Genomic DNA, 23439 nt, shown 5'->3' on the forward strand with positions numbered 1-23439 from the left:
TGGTGAAACTCTGTCTCTACTAAAACTACAAAAAATTAGCTGGGCATGGAGGCAGACACCTGTAATCCCAGCTACTTGGGAGGCTGAGGCAGGGGAATCACTTGAACCTGGGAGGCAGAGGTTGCAGTGAGCTGAGATTGTGCCACTGCACTCCAGCCTAGGCAAAAAGGCAAGACTCCGTCTCAAAAACAAACAAACAAACAAAACAGAGGAAGATGAAATGAAAGTGGTGGATGAACTCAGATATAAAATTGAAGAGAAATAAATGTCTGCCTTCTTATGCACACATAGTTTAAATATAAATCTATTTTTATGTTTAGTTCTAATTTTCCAGCTTAAGAAGTGTTAGAAAAAAAGGAGAGAGAAGAGGTAGGAAGAATTTACTGAAAGATGGCAATAGGACGATGGAACTAGAATTTATTAAGATGAAGATTGCATCATATACATCCTTGATTTGTTTTAATTTTCTATTTCTATCTTCACCAATGCAAATCTCCTTCTGAAACATAAACTCTTTCAGAACATGGGATGAGAACTTATAGTAAGATCGCAATAAAACTATGATGATGAGGAGTAGATAATACCACATAGTGTACCTAAGATTGTGGTGAGTAATAGAAGACACACCAGAGAAAAAGAATAATCCTGAATCCATAAATATTTAAGGAAGTCAAATAATGTATTGAACAACTTAAATCACATATTCAATGAAATTATTTAGTGCCAATAGCAAGTCTTTATTCCTTGTTGAATTGAAATCACCATAGGGAAAAATTGTGGATATTCACATGTATTCTACATAAAGCTATAAAAGGGCCATAATAAAAGATCACTATGTTAATCTTGTAAAAAGGGGTTATATTTACAGTTAGCAATAGCAGACATAGCTGATTGACAAGAAATGCAGATGCAGTGAAATTGCAAGCAGAAACCGTATTAAACCTCTAACATGGTTTTATCTGACAACCATTATTACCACCTAATCAAGGACTATATAAATGTAGAACCATACAGTATTTACAAAAAAATATATAAATCCATAGAGTACTGAAGTCAGAAAACTTTGGCTGTGGGCCAGGCTTAGCCACACAATTGCCTTGAGAATTTTAGCAAATCGTTTCAATTCTTGGACATCATATTTCCATAAGTCAATTGATAGTTCTAATGATGAAAATTTTAATGCTTATGAAAATGCTTTGTAAACTGCCTACTGTATACTACATTTTACAAATTCTAAGCGGCACCTTAATTTTCATATATTTAACATATCAAATTGAGTTGCATTATATAAGTGCTAGTTTCTCATTGAAATTGACAGCTATTTTTCTTTGTTAATGTACTTTTAAAATAGTACATCTTACAATTTATGGTGTTACAAGAACATCCATTCATTTAGGGATACAAACTAATAGAATTCATGCCATCTTCAAAATGTGCTTTTTACTTGTGGGGAATTTCTTGACTCTCTGCCTATCTATCTCTGATAGCACCATGGTTTGTGTGATGGGTAAGTCCTTACACCCTAGTGAGTGTGAAATATAGACTCCCCACTTAGCCTTTGTTGGTGTAGGTAAGGATGGAGCATGTTTTACTCTGGTGCTTGCCTGGATTGGAGCCATTATTTTCTCAAAGTTTCTATATTGTGATGCTGCTTCCTTCCTACTCCTTCGACGGGGCCTTTTCTGTCTGTGCCCATTGGGATTTCTGGGTTGCTTGTTTCTTCAGTTCCAGTTCTGTAAAATATGAATCAAAAAGAATACCCATGTAACTCACTGCTGTGCCCTTCCTTGGGTATTGACGTCCCCAGAAAGTCCAACTTCTCTCCATCTTTCAGAGTCTTCTTAAGTTTTGTAAATAATGTTCAGCACTGTTTGTTATATTTACTAAGAGAAATAGGGAACAGTATGTGCCTTCCTGAAAGTGCTTTATAGGCAGTTTTTAAGAACAATTGCTTTGAAATAATCATGGTAATCATGGGTTCAGATTTTAGTTCTGCCACACAGAAAATTTTGATCATTATGCAAGCCCTTATTTCATTTTTTTCTAAGAATTCTTAACTTTAAAATAGAGACAATTGTATTAACTATTTCACTGAGCTGTTATAAAGAGAAAATATAAAGACTTTTAAAATATGGATGGCTATATATTTAGCATTCAATAAATGTTAGCTACTATAAAAACGCTACAATTTCTGTATATTTAAATTTTTATTTTAAAAAAATTCTAATTTTAATCATGGTTATAAACAAAAGAGCTCATTAGATAGACTATTTTTAATTGAATATTCCCTAGGTCCAGGACTTGGTTTCCAAGAAGCCCCTGTACATGGTCAAATTTCATTTCTTCAGCTACCTCTGGATAACATGTATACCGTGCTGTCATACTCCTGTTGCTTTTAGTGCTACCAGGGTTATTAATTTCCTCTCATCAATCATTATAATAGAAACTGTAAATTGTGTTACTCTGTAGATCTGGAACTTTTTTTCCTCTAGCTTTGTTTAAATTGCCATTCTGTCTCTAGCTATTGGTGTAAAATCCAAATTTTACCCCTTTTCTAAGTTAAGCAAATACCACTCTCAGTGAGGGAACAATCCCTATGTCCAAAAATACATGGAAGTACACTTGTGTCTTTCTCAATAAAAAGAAAACAACTTGTATTTATTTTCACTAATACACAAACACATACACACACACACACACACACAGACACACACATATATACTAGTTTATTCTGAAAAGAACCTTTATGCTAGAATTAAAATTTTTAGTTTTTGGATACTAACATTTGACATGCACCTGCAGTGTTTTATTTTAATGAAGCAGACATTTCTTGGGGTTGTCAGCCTAGAAAATTTAATGATTCAGAAAATCAGGTACAACCTGGTTGTCGCAAAATCATAAACACAGTATCACTATTTTCAAATTGTATGTTTCCTGCATCTGCTTAAGATCTTAACAAGCTCAAAATATTACTATTCAACATATCCTTCCCAGTTTCATTTTAAAAATTGCCTTAGTTCAAAAGAAGCTTTCATTCTCAAAGCTACTGTTCAATAATGCTAGTTTTCTTTCATTATGTCTTAGAGACAAATTGTTCAGTAGGCAATTATCTATTTGTTTTTCAGACCAGTAGGAGGCATCATTAGGTTGCACTGAATGAAACCTCAGTTATATGCAAGGAAGTATTGAACCCTAGCATTACTAACATGAAGCCACAGTGATTGGTTCAAATTCCCTCCCTGGAGCTCAATACCAGAAGCTTAGTAGGTGACACAAGTATTTTATATGCAAAAACCCAAAGGGTTTTGTTCACTGTAGTTAAATTTTGTAAACACATTGCAACATCACAAGTTATAATGCTATACCAGCCTTAGGTTTAACATTGTGATTGTGTGCTAGCTTTTTTCTAGTTCTTTTTGTCCTAAAAGAATTCATTTATAATCAGTCAATCACTTAAATGTTTGAAACTATTTTGAAATCAAAATGGTGATGCTGCAGAAAATAGGAAATAGTGACTTTACCTATTTATTTTTAAAATGACATCTACATATTAGCTACTTTAATAAAATACAAATAATCACTTTATGTTTTTATATCACCAGCGTTAGAATTAGAAATATATTAAAACTACAGTCTAAAATATCAATTATGAAGAAGAACCTAATTTTAAGTAATAATAAAGTTCTCTAATAAAGATGCCTTTAAAAGAAAATGTTACATTAAGTATTTTTTGTAAAAAAAATTTAAATATGAGTTAACACCAACATTCACATGCTGAAATAAACTGCACATATATATTTTTCTCATTACTTATTCAATTTTGGTTACTGATGATTCACTTAAATAATTATAAGCCACATTTTAAAATTAATGTACTATTTAATGTGCTTAAATATGACTGCGTCAAAAATATTTTATTAACATCTGCAGTGCAGAAAGTTTGGACTGTATGAGCATGTGAACCTGCAGAAGACAATTTTCAGATTATTTGGAGTGTGAAATCATTAAAAAATGTAAACACATTGTCAACTTTTAAATTGATTACGTGAACCAAAAGTATATTGTTTCATTACATAAAATACTTATATTAAATAAAAATATCTTGCTTTGGTATTTTTATTTCACTTTTGAAACAAATAATCTTTATATTACTGATAGACTATATTTCAATAAACATTTTTGACTTATATGATTACTCTCTAACTCAATATACAACTATGCCATTGAACAAAAAGTCACGTACTGTACATTCTCACTTACAGGTGGGAGCTAAACATTGAGCACACATGGTGATAAATATGGGAACAACAGGCACTATGGACTATTAGAGAGTGTGGGGAGTAAAAAAAATTGCCTACTGGGTGCTATGCTCACTACCTGGGTAATGGGATTACATGGGAATATTCATATAATATTCCCATGTAACAAATCTGCACATGTAACCCTTGTATCTAAAATAAAAGTTGAAATTAAAAAGAATTCCTTAACATTGGTAACAGACGTAAATTTACATATTACAGAAGCAGAACATTCTTGAGGTCAAAGATTATAAATACAAAGCAATGTCTAGTGCATCAAAGTCAAACTTCTAAAATCCAAATTTAAAAAAAAATTGAAAACAATCGGAAAGTAAGTAATGTTACATACAGGGACATAATGACTCAAGTAGCTGTTTACTTCTCATCACAAATTAGAAGGAAGAAATCAGTGAACCAGTATCTTTAATGTAGTGATCCACAAAACTCCTAACCAAAAATATTATATTCAATATCTTGGCAATATCTTGCAAGAATGAAGGGTAAATCCCTTTCAATATAAAATAAACAAAATGTATCACCATCTAATGGAAACTCCTTCAGTTGAGAGAAAATTACACTGGGAAAAACAAACAAAATTTATGACCCTATGAAGGAATTAGGAGCATTTAAAAAGATACTCATATGTACAAATGGAAAAAGAATCTTGCCATCTTAATTTATTTAGTAGACACATGACTACAAATAGACACAATAGTTTCTTATCAAGCATATGACATGTAAATGTTATACGTACGGTAATGTAATATGTAAATAGATCATTGAAATTACCTATATTTTATGTAAAGTGGTAAAATATTAATGATAAGTAGTCTTCATTAATATAAAAGAAAAATGACAATATTTTAATCCATAGAGTAGCTAATATTAAAAATAATTTGTTATTGGTAAACATAAACAACAAATAGTAATTAAATTCCAAAAATTTGCATGTCAACCAAAAGAAGACAGGAAAGAAGGAAGAGGAGAATAAAAAATTGAGGAGTAAAATAGAAAAGACATAAGAGATGGTAAACCTAAATCTAACCACATGAATCTTTCAGTTAAATGTTAATACAGTAAACAATTCAAATAAATGGCAAAATAGTTCCAAAATACAGATAGCTTAGATGGCTCTAAATAGGATAATGGATGAACGAACTTTGGTGGTACATCGATGTAATGCAATACTAATTGACAATATAAAGATATAATCTACTGATATATTAGGCAATCTGAACACATGATGCTGAGAGAAAGAATGCTTAGAAAAACAATATAAACTGTATAATGCCACATTGAGAAAATCACAGAAGCTCCACTCTGGTCACCTTCAAGTCACTATCTGCACAAAAATAAACATTTTTCTAACATTTAACAGCCTTAATCTGTTTTGTCTGTACTAAAACTTCTTATGATTAGCATCGTACAATACATACTCCTCTGTGTCTGATTCACTTAAAATTTTTTGCCTGTGACAACCATTAATACTGTTGCTGAGGGTTACTATTCACTTGTTTTCATTGCTATATTCACTTGTTTTCATTACTCACTTCATAAGTAAACTTAACACATTTATTAATTTTCCTGTTAATAGGCATTTGGCAAGTTTACAGTTTGAACTGTTATGAACAATGCTAATACAAACATTTACAATAAATGTTTGTCCATGTATTTTAAACATATGTAAGCATTATAGTGGGATATATACCTAGGAGTGAAATTGTGTGTCATGGGATTTGTATGTGTTCACTTCTTAACTTACTGGCAGTTTTATGATGCAACTTTATCCATTAAAAATTTTGTCTGCAACATCAATGCTTTTTGAGGTGCTGCACATTGTTGCCCAAACTTGATATTTAGTACTTTCTTTACTTTAGACACTCTATTTTACAGGTAGTTGTATTGTATTGTAGCTTAATTTTGCATATTCCTGTTAATTAATGAATGTGAGAACTTATTTTATGTTGATATCTGGTTAATCCAATATCATTTATTACAAAGATCATAGTTTTCACTGTAATGATCATTTTACCATAAGTCATGTGACTGAATATATGTGGGTTCATTTATAAGTTGTCTATTATTTTTCTATCCCTACATCAATCATATATTGTTCAATGTTACAACAGCTTTAAATTGTTTTTTTCACAGATTATTTTTTATGAAAATTTAGAAATAACTTGTATATTTACATACATAGATATTCACACACTGATATGGTTTTGCTGTGTCCCCACCCAAATCTCATCTTGAATTGTAATTCCTACAATCCCCATGTGTCATGGGAGGGACTCAGTGAGGGGTAATTTAATCATGGGGGCAGTTACCCTCATGCTGTTCTTGTGATAGCGAGTGAGTTCTCACCAGGTCTGATGGTTTTATGAGGGGCTTTTCCCCCTTTTGCTCAGCACTTCTCCTTGCTGCCACGATGTGAAGAAGGACGTGTTTGCTTCCCCTTCTGTCATAGTTGTAAGTTTCCTGAGGCCTCCCCAGGCATGCAGAACCATGAGATTTCTTCTATGTATTTCAATATATGTGATGGTTTGAATGCTAATATAAATAACATTATTTTTAAATGTTTATTTTTCCTAGAATAATATTGACAGGTATCCTTCTTTAATTTTAATTTAATTTTCCAATGTTAAACAAACTGTATAATAAAACTTACTTGATCAGGATTTGTTATATTTATATGTAAGTGGAATCAATTTTTTACATTTCATGCAGGATAGGATTTTTCATCTGTATTCATAAAAATATTGTGTTGTAATTTATAACTTTTACAGCCTTTGTCATATATTTATTTTGTCATACTGAATCTATCTCACTTTATAAGTTAAAAATTGTAACACAAACATAATAATTATATTATCAGTAGGCAAAAACTTCAGCTGACACTTTATAAAAAATAAAGTTATATAAACATTGACATACAAAAGCACATGAAAAACAGATGAGCATCATTTTCATGATAGAATTGCAAATTAAACTGCAATAATATAGAACTTCATACTTATTGTGTCCAGATTGGTAAGTGACCAGACAGAAAAGTTTCAATTTATCCTCCCTCTTGGGCTTTAGAATCTTATTTGGTATTCTTCCATGCTCAATTCTGGTGGCTTTGAACATACCACTTTGTTTTTCTATGGCTTTGGCTTAATTCTTTAACTTCCAGTACTACTCAATTTTCATAATTCCTTAAAGGACCTGAAGGAAAAACCTTGATACTAAGCCAGTGCCAAGAATGGGGTTATGACTTCCAGGTCAAAAGTAGATTCTCAGCCCTTCTCTGAAAGCTTCTGCCTCTTTTGAAATTTATCTCCTCTTAAACACTGTTGTATCAGAAGTTTCATAGGAAAGTTGAAAAAAATCCAAGTGCTTTATTCTGTATCTAACAGTGAGTCCTGCAATGATGGTGAGGTAACGATTTTAAGAGATTATATTTTGACCTTCATGAAGCTTTCCTACTTTGAAAGACAAACATGTAACCAAGTCAACTATAAGATAAATGTTTCATAAAAACAAAAGTGCATAGTCTGCCCTGGAAAGCATTTTCCTACTTTTAGTATGAGTATATTTAGCCATTTTGTTAACCTCACTGTGCTTCATCCATCACACACATTTCATTTTTCTCTCAGGAAAAATTTGAGAGATAAGAATTTTAATGTCAAATAGATTTTTGGAATTGGAATAGAGATTTTTAAAGAATTGAATGTTAATGTTAATGACAGTTCAAAAACTAACACCGGACAAGAACATTAAAACAGTTTTGTATATATGAATATTTTGTACAGAAAATTTAATTATATCACGGTTAAATCCCATGTAAGAGAAACTACTTCCTTTCTTTTATCTTCAGGTATTTCTGTGAAAGAAGCAAATGGCATAATCTAGTTATTAGCAGCTGGCACAACAGGTAAAAAATAAGAAAAAATTAAGGGCTTTTGAACGCTAGGGAGCAATATTTATTCTGGCACACAGGGAATTAAAAATGCTCTTGTTAGTTTTAATGAGTATGTGTGGCCAATCTGGAAATTTTCACATTGAATCAGCACAAAGTTATGTAGCACAGGTGTTTAATTGTCAATTGATTTAACATCTGATCTGAATGAATTAGAAAAAAAACCAGAAATAAAAACTTATCACTTGCAAAGATAGAAAGTTCTGGAAAACAAAATCATGTAAAATTAGACATATTTAAGAAAATTTGGAGGCCAGGCATGGTGGCTCACACCTGTAATCCCAACAATTTGAGAGGCTGAAGCGGGAAGGTTGCTTGAGCCCAAGAGTTCTAGACCAGCCTGGTCAAAATAGTGAGGCCCCAACTTAAAACAAACCAACATTTAAAAAAAAAAAAAAAAAGAAGAAGAAGAAGAAGAAAGAAAGAAAAGAAAAAGAAAGAACAAAAATAAATATTTAAGAAAATTTGGCTGGGCAAGTTGGGTCATGCCTGCATGCCTGTAATCCCAATAGTTTGAGAAACTGAGGTGGGAAGATTGCCTGAAGCCAGGAATTCGAGACCAGTCTGAGCGACATAATGAGACTCCATCTCTACCAAATGAAAGAAATAAATATTTAAGAAAATTTGAGGAGTGTCTAAGTAAAACATAATTCCATCTCATTTAATAATTTTCTATGTATATATATGCTTTTATATGCACATGTAATTTTATATGTATATGTATGCTTTTGTTTCCTAAGCAATAATACATTAAAATATTTAACATTTTCTAATGTCAGTATTTTGTATTGTGTATGATTCAATTTACAATACTATTAATTTTTATTCAAATATATTCTACAGAATGATATTTATTTTCTGATATTCAATCACTAGAATTTTCTTTATTAATGAGTTTGGAGTAGAATGGCTCCAATATATGAGGGACATGTGTCAGTGAGTGTGAATGAATTTATGATTTGTATTTTGTTCATTGAGGTTGCAACTTTTTATCTTGTTATATAACCTGAGGTAGAAGTAAGTAAGCACAGCATTGACCATATGTAGGTTGTCTTTTGCTAATCACATTTATCCAAACATTTTTGCTATTTTTGTACAGAAGATATGCAGAAATCCCAAGAAACTTGATATCACATCATGACAACTCCAAGGAGTTACTTTATTCAATTTCTGTTTTGTAAGATATTAAAGAGTTACCTAATGGTGACTTTACAGCTTCTAAATTTATGACGTATACCCTTATGTGTATGAAAATTAATTGTTTTCAGAAGCTAGACTTTATTCCATTGCTCCTTGTCCTCATTTGTCTGAGCAGTTATAATTATACACGATTTGGTATTTAAAAAAAAGTCATCATTTGTTCACCCATTTAAAAAAATCATATTCATTTGGAGATGGCAAAACCTGCATTGAGAATATATGATTAGCTTTTTCACGGAAAGTTAAACTATTGATTATATAAAAGATCTGTTTATTCAAGATATACATTCCTATGACTATATATTGTGTGGTTATTTATATAGCCATACAAACATGGATTTGCAATAATTATATGTCCTCTTCCAGTACACACTTTCTTTGGCTATTTGGCCTATGCCAAAGTGATTTCCGAACAATAGAGATATAATTTGTGTTTTCAGGATAAAAGGAAATGAAGAGGGCCAAGCGTGGTGGCTCACGCCCGTAATCGCAGCACTTTGGGAGGCCAAGGCAGACAGATCACCTGCGATCAGGAGTTCGAGACCAGCCTGGCCAACATGGTGAAACCCCGTCTCTACTAAAAATACAAAAATTAACCAGGCGTGGTGGTGGGCTCTTGTAACACCAGCTACTCAGCAGGCTGAGGCTGGAGAATCACTTGAACCCGGGAGGCAGAGGTTGCAGTGAGCCAAGATCACACCACTGCACTCCAGCCCAAGCGACAGAGTGAGAATCCCTTTCAAAGGAAAAAAAAAAAAAAAAAGAAAGAAAAAAGGGAACAAACTGTGTCTGTAACTTAAGGAATAACATTGTATCTTCTGTTTCTCATATTTTAGCAAGCAAGGGAATCACTTGAAGACAATGTATTAGTCTGGTTTACCAATGTCATGTTTCCGATTCAGTAGGTCTGTTTTACAGCTTGACTATTTCATAGTTAATAAGCACCTCATGTGACTCTCATGTATGTAGCCCATAAACCAGAAAATATGTTAACCCAGAAACTGTTATTCTGGCTTGAGTTAAGAAAAAATAATAAATAAATTTAAAATCTATCTTCAGATAGAACAGTTCTTTCTGAGGACAAACCATACTCACCTTTACTAAGAGAGTTATTCTTCTTTGCCTCTTTATTTCAAGAACTAGTGTTTTAAATTAAAATTAGTCTGCTCATCTTTCAATAAAAAATAATTTGGCGTATAAAGATGCATAGAAATATCACCAATGACCAAGAGAATAAGAAGGAAATAAAATCAAAAACACAAACTATTAAATGTTGGAATTAGTCAAAAGTTATGAAAATATTGATGAATAATATGAGAAAAAGAAAAAATATATGGACAACATAGTTGGAAGAAACAAAAATAATTGACATAACTCAAATCCATACTGTTATGGTTTGAATATGGTTTGTTGCTTCTGAAATGCATGCTGAAATTTGACTACCATTGTGCAGTGTGTGAGGTGGGACCTAATGGAAAAGAGTTGGGTCACGGGGTTATGTTCTTTATGAATAGATTTATGCTATCTTGTATGAGTGAATCTCTCTCTCACAGAACTGGATTAGTTATCACAGAGTGGGTGGTTATAAAAAGAGGTTCCTCCTGGTGTTTGCTCTCTTTGCATGTGCCCTCTTCCTCTTCCACTTCTTCCCATGTTATGACGATGCAGCATGAGAGCCTCACCAGAAAGTGACTAGATGGGGCTCCCTGATCTTTCATTTCCAAGACTCCAGAGCCGGGAGCAAAACTAATCCTTTATTCTCTATAAAACACCCAGTCTCAGGCATTCTGTTACAGTAACAGAAAACTAAGACACAAACAAATAGAATCAAATGGAAATTACTGAACTAAAAAAATACACAGTAAGTAAAAATGGTCTTTATTATACAATAAAAAGCCAGTCAGGCAAGCAGAAGTTCTACACACTTTTAAACAACCGGATCTCATGAGAACTCACTCACTATCCACAAGAACAGCAAGGGGGAGATTCTCCGCCACGATCCAGTCACCTCCCACCAGGTCCCTCCTCCTACACTGAGAATTACAAAGTAAAAACAAAAAAAGGAAAAACTTATAATCACCTCAGTAGTTGTAAAGTAGTATCTCGTGATTTTGATTACCATTATTCTAATGACTAATGAGGCTGAATAGCTAAAAAGCTACTCATAAAAATGTGCTGATTGACCATTTGTATATATTCTCTGAAGATGTGTGAAGTCCTTTGCTATTTTTTAAATTGGATTGTTTTGTTCTGCTGTTGATTTTAAAACAACTGTTGTAAATATTCTCAAAGTACTAAAACAAAAACTGAAAAAAGAATTCAAGAAAATCAGGAAAATGATGTATGAACAAAATGAGACTATCAATAGAGATCAACATTTTTTAAAAGGAATACAAATATTCTGAATCCAAAAGTACAATGACTAAAAAAAACCTCTTTAGCAATTCAGCAGCAGATCTGAGCAGGCAGAAAACAGCATGAGTGAACCTGAATATATGAAAATTGAAACTATCTGTTATTAGAAGCAAAAAGAGGTAACAGAGCATAAAGGACTTGTGGAACACCAGCAGTCAGACAAATCAGACTAGGCACTGTGAAAGTTCCAAAAAGATTAGAGAGACAGAAAGGGGCAGAAAGAATATTTGAAGAAAAATGGCCAAAATCTTCATTCTTTATCGTGTGGAAATCTACTTGTCTCAGCATCATTTGTTGAAGAGACTGTTCTTTCCTCATTAAATGGACTTGGAACCCTTGAAAAAAATCAGTTGACTACATATTTATAGATATATTTCTTCTATACTCTAAATTCTATTACATTGGTCTCTATGTCTATGTCGGTGAAATGGGAAAGGTTCCCTTGTTCCCTCACAGGGCATGCAATGGTGATGTGGATCGCTTTTTCAGTGCCTCACTGCTCAAACCTCTAGAGGAGCACAAAGACGGGCAGGCTGTGGGGCTCCAACCCCACGGGCAGTGTTTAGGGGTGAATGTTTAGAGCTGAAGCCCCATTGGGCGTGTGTTACAAGTTGCTCTTTTAGTTTGCCTTCTATAGGCGGCTCAATTAGACTCTCTACCTTGTTGCAAGGAGAGAGGGCTTTCTGTATCCTGGGTTCTTGCCTTGGTGTGCTGGAAGAATCGGGTTATACATGGGTTTGGAGAATGAGTGTAAAGTCTTATTGAGCGGAAGTAGCTTTCAGCTGATGAAGGAGCCAGAAGGAAAATGGTCTTCCCCTAGAGTTGGGCCACTCAACAGCCCCGGCTCTCCTACAACTAACCGGGCCAAACTCCACCTCTAGCCTCCGGTCGATGGCCTGCTGGCGTGCAGGCGTCTGTCAGTGTGCTGTTCTCCTGGCGTGCTCCCCTTGACGTCTTCTTGCGGTCCAGCCGCTTGTGTCTTCTTCTGCCAATCCGCTCCTCTTCACATCCATCCGCTTCTGTCTCTGCCTAGCTAGGGTCTTGGGTGTCTACAGGCACAGGATGGGAGCGTGGCAGGCCAGGGTGGTCTTGGAAAATGCAACATTTGGACGCGAAAGCAGGTGTTCCAGTTCTCACCTAGGTCCATGGGGGTGGAGCCCTAGCCAGGGACCCATCTTTCTCTACCCAGCACTTCCCGCCCCGCTCCCATATCATCAGCACCACATTATTTTGATTACTGTAGCTTTATAGTAAGGTTTAAAATTAGGAAGTGGCCAAATGTGGTGGCCTACACCTGTTTTCCCAGCTACTCGCTACTCAGGAGGCTGAGGCATAAGAATTGCTTGAACCCAGGAGGCGGAAGTTGTAGTGAGCCGGGATAGTGACACTGCACTCCAGGCTGGGTGACAGAGCAAAACTCTGTCATAAATAAATAAATAAAATAATAAAATTAGGGAGTGTGACTCCTCCAACTCAGTTATTTTTCAATACTCTTAGGGTTATTCTGGGTCCCATGTAGTTCCATTACGAATTTGAATATAGTTTTTTATATATCTGCAAAAACAGCTGTTGGAATTTTGATGCAATTGCCCTGAATCTGTTTATTACTTTAGGTAGTGTTGGCCTCAAAATATACTTAGATAGATAATAGATAGATAGATAGTCTTATTACTTGTAGCAATGTTATGTATAGTTGCTACAAACATTGAATTAGCAATATTGGACAATTTCTCCTTGAAGAAATAGGGTTAGGTTCCAGTAAGCGTCAACCCAAAACATTTTTTCAACCAATCAACACATAACTGGTTTTATGTGAGTTTCTATTTTAAAATACATTATTTAATATACATTGTTAATTCAATAACATTGAACTCATAGCCAGCAGTACTATAACTTGAGCCTAAACAAAGCTTATTTAATATACGTATTTTCTCTGCCTTCTTGTATGTGTGAACAGCAGACAGCACTCAGTCGTATGTTTAGAGGGCATTTTAAGCAACAAAGTCAACAAAAATAGCACAAAAATGCAAAAAAAAAAAAGGAACTAAATAGACTACAAAAAGAGTACATGTTTATAGTATTAGAACTGAAACAAGAAGAAAGAACACCACTTTATTCTACTTCAGCTCAGAAAATGTGAGCTGGGTGATTCAAATTTTCCACTGCTCTGCATATGTCAATACTGACTGCAATAAGGCTATAAGTAGTATTGACTTTGAAGGTAGAAATACATTTAATGTATAGGGGAATTCTGAAATATGGAATCTATAAATAGTGAGAATCAACTGTATAGGAACAAATAGATAAATACACATACACACATATATTTCTATATGTATTTACATATAAATATATACCTTTTTTGTGCATATAATTATACACACATGAATGAACATATAGAGTTTTATTAGAAGGTTTTAAACATGAGTTACTCGGGACAGAGAAGTGTAAGGGGAGAAGAAATACAACCAGAAATGTAGAAAAGAAAATAGTGTACATCAAAAAGAGCTAGTGGCATGTATGATTTTATAAGATAAACAATGATTATTTATTAAAACTCCAATCATTAGATTATTTGAAGTTTGATATTCTTGATTAAAGTCTTTCAAGTTTTTGTGTTTTAAAGTGCTTTAATTTATAAAGCAAATATTTACACATGTAGAGAAAAATAAATGAACAAACGTTTTCATAGTTGCATTTTTTCTGGAGGAATAGAATAAAGAGTGACAAACATCTGGGAGTCATTGTTAATTAGAAATAAATACTAGTCATAACAATGCATATATGAGGACTCCGTTTACAAAAATGAGATATGTATATATATATTCATATATATAGTTACAATGAATAGAATGAACATTATATGGATATCAAGGTTTTACTTCAATGCATGAAAGGAGTGAGGTGAATTTGAAAAAATATTGCCAGAGTTTACTCCTTATCTTTGTGTGTTACTTGAATAATTGACATTGAAAATGTATTTTTTATTTAATAGTTGTCAACAGTTTTGCTTACAGATAAACTCGTTTATATATTTTTTAAATGAATGATGGTGGGTGGATATCAACTTTTCTTAATACAATTTTTAAAATTCTAATGGATATATAATTATACATATTTATAAAACATGATATTTCATTACATGTATACAATATGTAGTGATCAAATTTAGGTTATTGGTATATGTATCATCTTCATCATCTGAAAAGTTCATAATTTCTTTGTGTTGGGAACATTAAAATTCCTCTCTGCTAGCTATTTTGAAGTATACAATAAATTGTTATTAGCTCTAGTCAACTGTACTATGCTATAGAATGCTAGAAAGTTATTTTGTTATCTAACTGTAATTTTGTACCCATGAAACAACCTCTTCCTATCTCCCCTTCCCACCTCATCCTTCCCTTCCTCTGGTAACCACTATTCTAATATCTACTTTTATGACATCAACTTTTTAGCTGCCACATATGAGTGAGAACATGCAGTATTTGTCTTTCTGTACCTGGCTTATATCACTAAATACAATGTCCTCCACAAAGGGCAAGATTTCATTCAATTATCTCTTCAATGTATTCATTTTCTTTCCTTTGGATATATATTCAATAGTGAGATTACTGGGTCACATGATATTTCTATTTTTAGTTTTTTGAAGAACAGTCATATGTTTTTCCATAATGGCTATAGTAATTTACATTTTCACCAACAGTGTATAAGAGTTTACTTCTTCTGCATGCTCCCTAATACTTGCCTTTTATTCTTTAGGTAATAGCCATTCTAAGAAATGTGAGGTGATATCTCATTGTGGTTTTGACTTGCATTTCCCTGATGGTTAGTGATGTTTAGCATTTTTTAATACACCTGTTGACCATTTGTATGTCTTCTTTGAAGAAATTCCTCTTCATGTCCTTTGCACACTTTTTAATGAAATTTTTAAAAACTATTGAATTCTTTTAGCTGTTTATATATCTTGAATGTTAATTCTTTGTTGGATGGATGCATTGCAATTATAGTCTCCAATTCTATAGGTTGCATCTTCACTCTGTTGGTTGTGGCCATTGCTGTGCAGATACATTTTAGCTTGATAGAGTTTAATCTGTCTGTTATTGCTTTTGGTGCCTGTGCTTTCAAGGTCTTATCCAAATAATCTTTGCCTGGACTAATAGCATGAAGTATTTCCCCTATGTTTTATTCTAGTACTTTTATAGTTTTGGGTCTTACATTTCCATTTTTAATCTATTTTGAGTTTTATATGGTAAAAGATAGGAATCTAGTTTCATTCTGTTGCAAGTGAATATCCAGTTTTTCAGCCCCATTTATTCAAGATACTTTACTTTCTCCAATGTATGTTTCTGGTGCCTTTGTTGAAAGTGAGTTGGTTGTGAATATATGGATTTATTTCTGAATTCTCCATTATCTTCCATTGGTATACATATCTATTTTTATCACAGCACCTTGCTATTTTGGATAGGTTTGTAGTGTATTTTAAAGTGAGGTAGTATGGATTCTCTAGCATTTTTGTTGTTGTTTTGTTTTGTTTGTTTTTGCTCAGGATTGTTTTGGCTTTTCAGGGTCCTTTTTGATTTTTTAATAAATGTTATGATTGTTTTTCATATTTCTGTGAAGAATGCCATTTTTATTCTGGTGAGGATTACATTGAATCTGAACATCCCTTTGAATAGCAAGTTGTCTAGTTTTTAAACAGGCAAAAGGATGGCAAAAATGTGACAATGCCCTGATTGATTAGGGTTAAAAAACAATATAATTTTATTTTTTATACATTTAATAAAATTGGAAAAAATGTAACGTACTTTTTTAAAAAGCTGTTTAGTTTTTAAAAATTGTTGAGTGGGAAAAATATATCTGTAAATATTTTATTTGCCTTTTTAGTAAACTGATTCTCATACAGGAAAAAGTCAATGTACAAAAGCAAGATTTATACAAGTTAACAAACACATAAAGGATAAATGCATTACTCACAAATGACTTAAACTGCAAACTCCCCAGTTATTAAACAAATATCCTAGATTTTCTAGATCTGAGCCTATATTAGCTTTATTGGTCCATCTCCTCATTACTTGCAGTCAGTCCTTTTAGAGAGACAAATGCAGTCCTTTTAGAGAGACCACCTTTAAGCTCTGCTTACTATTTCCCTAGATTTGAAGTCTCTATCTCTACCTGTTGAAATATTATCTAACTTACAAGATCTAGCTCAAGCGTCTCTTCCATGACTATTCCTTAATCCTCTGAGTCTGCCACAATTGCTCTTGTCTTTGCATCTATTAAGATCTATTAAGTACTCTTTTTTGTTACAGGTAATTATGTTACCATTATTAGATAGCAAAATCCCTTAGAGCAGAGGCAATGTGTGACTTCTTACTGAGTTTCACTCCACAGCTAGAAAAATCCCTAACACATGGCAGATGTTTCATAAAATGTTTGCTGAATTGAACTGACTATGAAATTATTAAGTTCTCATTTCACCTTGACCACAGAACAGATTGCAGAAGCATGCCGGTGATGATAAATTGATTTTCGGCAGATTTTTAATGCTAAGTTGTCACACGTGAAAAGACGGCTAAAATGAGCATTCAAGAGTAAACAGACAACCTATAGAATGAGAGAATATATTTGCAAACTATGCATCTAAAAAAGGTCTAATATTCAGACCCTATAAAGAACTTAAATTAACAAGAAAAAAAAAAAACTCCATTACAAAGTAGGCAAAGTAAATGAACAGACACTTTTCAAAAGAAGACATACACACAGCCAAAAAACATTAAAAAATACTCAACATCACTAATCATCATAAAAAAAGCAAATTAATACCACAATGAAATACTGTCTCACACCAGTCAGAATAGCTATCATTAAAAAGTCAAAAAGTAACAGATGCTGGCCAAGTTACAGAGAAAAGGAAATACACATTGCTGGTGAGAATGTAAATTAGTTCATCCATGTGAAAAGCAATGTGGTGATTTCTCAAAGAACTTAAAACAGAACTACCATTAAACCCAGCAATCCCATCATTGAGTATACACCCAAAGGAATATAAACTGTTGTACCACAAGAACACATGCACGTGTATGTTCATTGCAGCACTATTCACAATAGTAAAGACAAGGAATCAATCTGAATGCCCATCAACAGTAGAGTGAGTAAAGAAAATGTGGTATATATACACCATGGAATAGTATGCAGCCTTAAAAAAGAATGAGCAATATGGATGGATCTGGAGGCCATTATCCTAAGGGAACTAATACAGGAACAGAAAACCAAATATGACATGTTCTCACTTGTAAGTGGGAGATGTATTAATTCTCACATTGCTATGAAGAAATATTCAAAACTGGGTAATTTATAAAGAAAAGAGGTTCAATTGGCTCACCATTCTTCAGGTTGTTCAGGAAGCATGGCTGGGAAGGCCTCAGGAAACTTACAATCATAGGAGAAGGCAAAGGGAAAACTGGCATGTCTTTATGGCTGGAGCAGGAGGAAGAAAGGGGTGGGGAGGTACCACACAGTTTTAAACAACCAGATTGCCTGAGAACGCTCTCCCAAGACAGTATCAAAGTCAGAAATCAGCCACCATAATCCAATCACCCCCAACAAGGCCCAAGCCCCAACATTGAGGATTACAATTTGACGTGAGATTTGGGTGGGGACACAAATACAAACCATATCAGAGCTAAACATTGAGTATGTAGGGACACAAAGAAGGAAACAATAGACAGCGGGGTCTCCTTGAGGGTGGCGGCTGGGAGAAGGGTGAGGATCATCAAACCACCTATCTGGTGATGAAATAATCTGTACAACAAATCCCCTTCACACACAATTTAGCTATGTAACAAGCCTACCCATGTATCCCTGAACTTAAAATGAAACTTTAAAAAGTTTATTTTAAGGTATACAATTTTCAATGTCACATCAAATGTAATTAATTGAGAATATACCCAAAAAATTACTTTCAAATTTTACTTTCAAAAATTTTACTTTCAAAAAATTACTTTCAAATTTTACTTTATCAATAGATTAAAAGCCTAGAAATTTTATTTTTATATTTATTATATTATTTGTAGTGGATATGGATACACATAGCATCCATCTACTTACCCATTTCCATATCTACTACAAATAATTCTCTGCTTCTTTTTCCCTGACCTTGATTGCCATGTCAACAACACACTTTCAAATTATGCTACAATGGAAATATTCTTATGGATGAAGTTACATGTGGTGCAAAAGCTTCACAAGGCATTTTTATTAGGTGCTGAGACTCCTATCCACTTTAAAAGCAGATATAACTTCTGTCTTCAGGTCAAGGAGGAAAGGCAATCACCCTAATAATAAATGTTTAGATATTTTATTGGAATAAAGAGAGAAGGAGGGAAAAACAGTTGACTAGCATGAGATTCATTCAATATGGGAATAACACAATGTTTAAGGTGAAGATAAGCCTTGGAACAAGGAGGACAACACAACAGGTAGAAAGTTTGGATGGGAGGAAAGGGGAGAATCTGACATCAAAAATAAAAGAGGGAAGAACTCTTCTTTTTTTTTTTTTTTTTTTTGAGACGGAGTCTCGCTCTGTTGCCAGGCTGGAGTGCAGTGGCATGATCTCGGCCTCCCGGGTTCAAGCAATTCTCCTGCCTCAGCCTCCCAAGTAGCTGGGACTACAGGCCCCCACCACCACACCTGGCTAATTTTTGTATTTTTAGTAGAGACAGGGTTTCACCATGTTGGCCAGGATGATCTCGATCTCCTGACCTCATAATCCACCCTCCTCGGCCTCCCAAAGTGCTGGGATTACAGGCATGAGCCACGGCGCCCGGCCCAAGAATTCTTAATGTTAGATGACCTAAAGCAAAATCAAACTTCAGTGATGGTAATATTAAACAAGTATCAATATAAAATGAGATCTAAAATTCAAAGTTATTTTTCTTTCTTCCAAAGTCTTCCCAAAATGTTTTATACCTTATAATATCTCTGTAGACATGGTTACACGTTTCCTTTTACCATATCTTGTTAGATACATTTGAAAAGACCAGACTATGATTAAAATATTGCCATCATTGATTGAGTGCTATGGCTGAGGTCTGTAATCCCAGCACTTTGGGAGGCCAAGGCAGGAGGCTCGCTTGAGCCCAGGAGTTGCGGACCCACCTGCTCAACATAGCAAAACCCCATCTCTACAAAAATGCTAAAATTACCAGGGGTGGGGAGGGTAGTGTGCATGCGTGCACATATGGTCCCAGATGCTTGGGAGGGTGAGATGGGAGGATCTCCTGAGCCAGAGAAGTCTAGGTTGATGTGAACCTTGCACCAGCTGCACTCCAGCCTCGGTGACAAAGAAGACTATAGCCAAAAAAATTAAAAAATAAAAATAAAAATAAAATAAAGAAAAGAATTACCATCATGGTTAGGAGGGTGAAAGTGAAGAGATGTGACTAGGAATTGCAACCGTATCATCTATATGAAATAAACATTGCTCAATACACATTGTGGGGTATAAATGTCATTTTCATACATGGTAGATTATCCGGATATATATTATGCCCCTATTGTGTATTATGCAAAGGCAGAAGATAACAATTAATATAGATGAAACATATAATGATTTACTTTTATTAGAGTACCCTAAGTAGGCAGCATATGGTATATTTTAAATGTTTTCTAGAACTCATTTAACTAGGTTTAATTTACAAGAGAGTAAACTATTTGATACATTACATAGAAAGCAATGCTACAATCAGAAAGCCATCCTTTAAAGTATTTAAAATTAAGGATGTCATATAACTACAGATTTGGGGATTACAACAAAATTTAAGCTATTTAATATGTCAGCCATGATTTACAAGAGGAAAACACTAAGAGAGCATAATTATTTAATGTAAGGCAATGTATTCATCCAGAACTTATTCTTTGTTATGATAAAGATTAACTTTCTTAATTTATCAAATTCCATCTCCTATAAAAATTAACTTTTTATATTAAGTAGAAAAATACTCAGAGAATTCAGGATCATACTGATTTCAGGGAAAACAGGCTACTTCCATTTCTGATCTACAACGAATGAGACAATTAAAAGAAGTGAGAAGATGGTAATTGGAACAATAAAAATAGTAATTTTATTGCACCTTAACAGTCTTATTTTATGTAGTGGATCTTCCCTATGAAATAAGGCCATAATCATCTGATCTACCAATAAAATAATGATTTGCAATTGAAATACCTACTTGGCCATAAACTCAGCTGCCTCAAATATGAATATATGGCAGTATGGTTATGTCAGTTAAAATCCCCAAGGAAGTATTTCAGATGTCTCATTAAAATATATAACCAGGGATTTCTGTATTGTTATGGTGGCAGGGGATCACAAATCATTTTGTATTACCCAAAATAATGTCTTTACTGAACTGAGTTAATTGCAGTGGCGAAAGTTATACAAAAAAAGCCAATATTGTGAAAAAGAAGCTACCTCAAGCAGATATTCAAACTATATATCAGTATCTGATAGTGGATTGTGGAAATCACACATTGATAAGCTTTCATGTGTCTGGTATTTCTGTGTTTAGCAATCATCTACCATGTAAGTAGCTTTGTGTACATAAGTTTGCTTGGTTTTGATGACAAAATCTTGAATTTAAAAAAGCAGGCCTGGTGCAGTGGCTCACATCTATAACCTCAGCAGTTTGGGAGGCCAAGGAGGGCGGATCACTTGAAGTCAGGAGTTTGAGACCAACCTGGCCAACATGGCGAAACCCCATCTCTACTAAAAATACAAAAATTAGCCAAGCATGGTGGTGCACGACTGTAATCCCAGCTACTTGGGAGGCTGAGGCAGGAGAATCATTTTAACATGGAGGCAGAGGTTTCAGTGAGCCGAGATCACACCACTGCACTCCAGCCTGGGTGACAGAGTGAGGCTCTGTCTCAAAAAAATAAATAAATAAATAAAAATAAAAAATAAAAAAGCAACCTAAAATTCATACAACACAGATAAAAAGTATGTGCATTGGTAAGAACATTAACTTTACTGCGATGGGTTTAATATTTTTTCCAGATGCCACATTCACATATAAGAAATGGTGTTGAGGAGAAAACGTTCTCTGCAGCAAACTTCCATAGAAGAGGTGCTTTTAATAAACAATAGAAAACCTCACAGGATGAAAGAGGTTTTATATCATGTAAAGGTAGCTAGGAATAGGACAAAAATATGACAATTACTAGGAACAGTTTATTTTAGATAGCAACCATCTCCTATTATGGGCTAAAAACATCTCTTTTAACATAAATTGTTATTTTGTCTTCGCTAGGTGGCTATAACATTGGATTCTCAACATAAAGTGGAATAATATATTTTCTATACTTATGCTGGAAGTATGTGAACAAATTTATGAATGGCAAATTGGATTTTATATATGACTATATTTAGTCAGTTCAAAAACTAAACTATATTCTAGGTTTACTAAGCTTTCATCATTTCATGTACCAGTGACAACTTTCTAAAGACAAGGCAGATTGTCATTATAAGGCAAACTCACTGGCACTAAGTTCTTTACAAGATAATTAATGAAAACTTACATTGCTTCCCAAATATTGTAAAACTTGTTATGTTTTTGGTATGTGTTAGTTGTTTAGAAATTAAATGTTTTTTATGTCTCCACAGATTTACACATTCTGTAATAATGTGGACAATACTTGATAGAATACCAGACATAAAAAATCTTGATCATTGGTTATTTAAAAATACCTACTACAATTTCATTGACAGTTATTTCCCTAGCCAGTAGAAATTAATAACTTCTCTGAGTAACAAATCTATTACTTGTATTTTGCTCTTGTTATCATAATTTTTTACTAATATCTGATAAATACAATTAGAAACTTCATCGTATTGGGAATGTGAGCATAAATAGTATTGAATTTTAAGTTTTTCTCTCCTCCCCAGGAAACATTAATGTTTTTAGTGAAGTCTGCTCCTTACATGAGTTTTTCATGGTTGTTTAAGTCATGAGGAAATTAATAAAAATATCACCACAAAGTAGAACTTTGCAGTGGACAAAGATATAGAGACAAGCAAAGAAAGCCAGATGGGAGATAATTAAGGGGATTCGAGGTCTTCTATATGAGAAAAGCCCTTAAAAATCAGATAAATTCTGAATTAATCCTATTTTAAATCTTTGCTTTAAATGATAAATATTATAAATAAACATACTGGTGTCAGATTAACAGTTATGAAGAACAAAATTAGGATATGTATGAGGTTCTATATACATATATGCACACACAAATCGATTTGTGTATCCATATAAATTTGTGTGCTTAGATATTTTTCTCAAGTGATCTACGCCACTAGAATTTTTCTATATTTGTCTAAACAGCTCTGTTAGGTTAAAAAGGGAATATGCCACTATGTAAATGTATTTTTAAAGAAGACAGATGTTTGTCTTTCATATGCTTTATAAACATTAGTGTGTGGGAGAGAACTATATAGCACAGATTGATGATTCACTTTTACACTGAAAGAGATAGAAAGGAAGAGCTGATATAAAAATCAACTAGTGCCAC

Source organism: Pongo pygmaeus, chromosome 8, assembly GCF_028885625.2.
Source record: "Pongo pygmaeus isolate AG05252 chromosome 8, NHGRI_mPonPyg2-v2.0_pri, whole genome shotgun sequence".
NCBI classification, from domain to species: domain Eukaryota; kingdom Metazoa; phylum Chordata; class Mammalia; order Primates; family Hominidae; genus Pongo; species Pongo pygmaeus.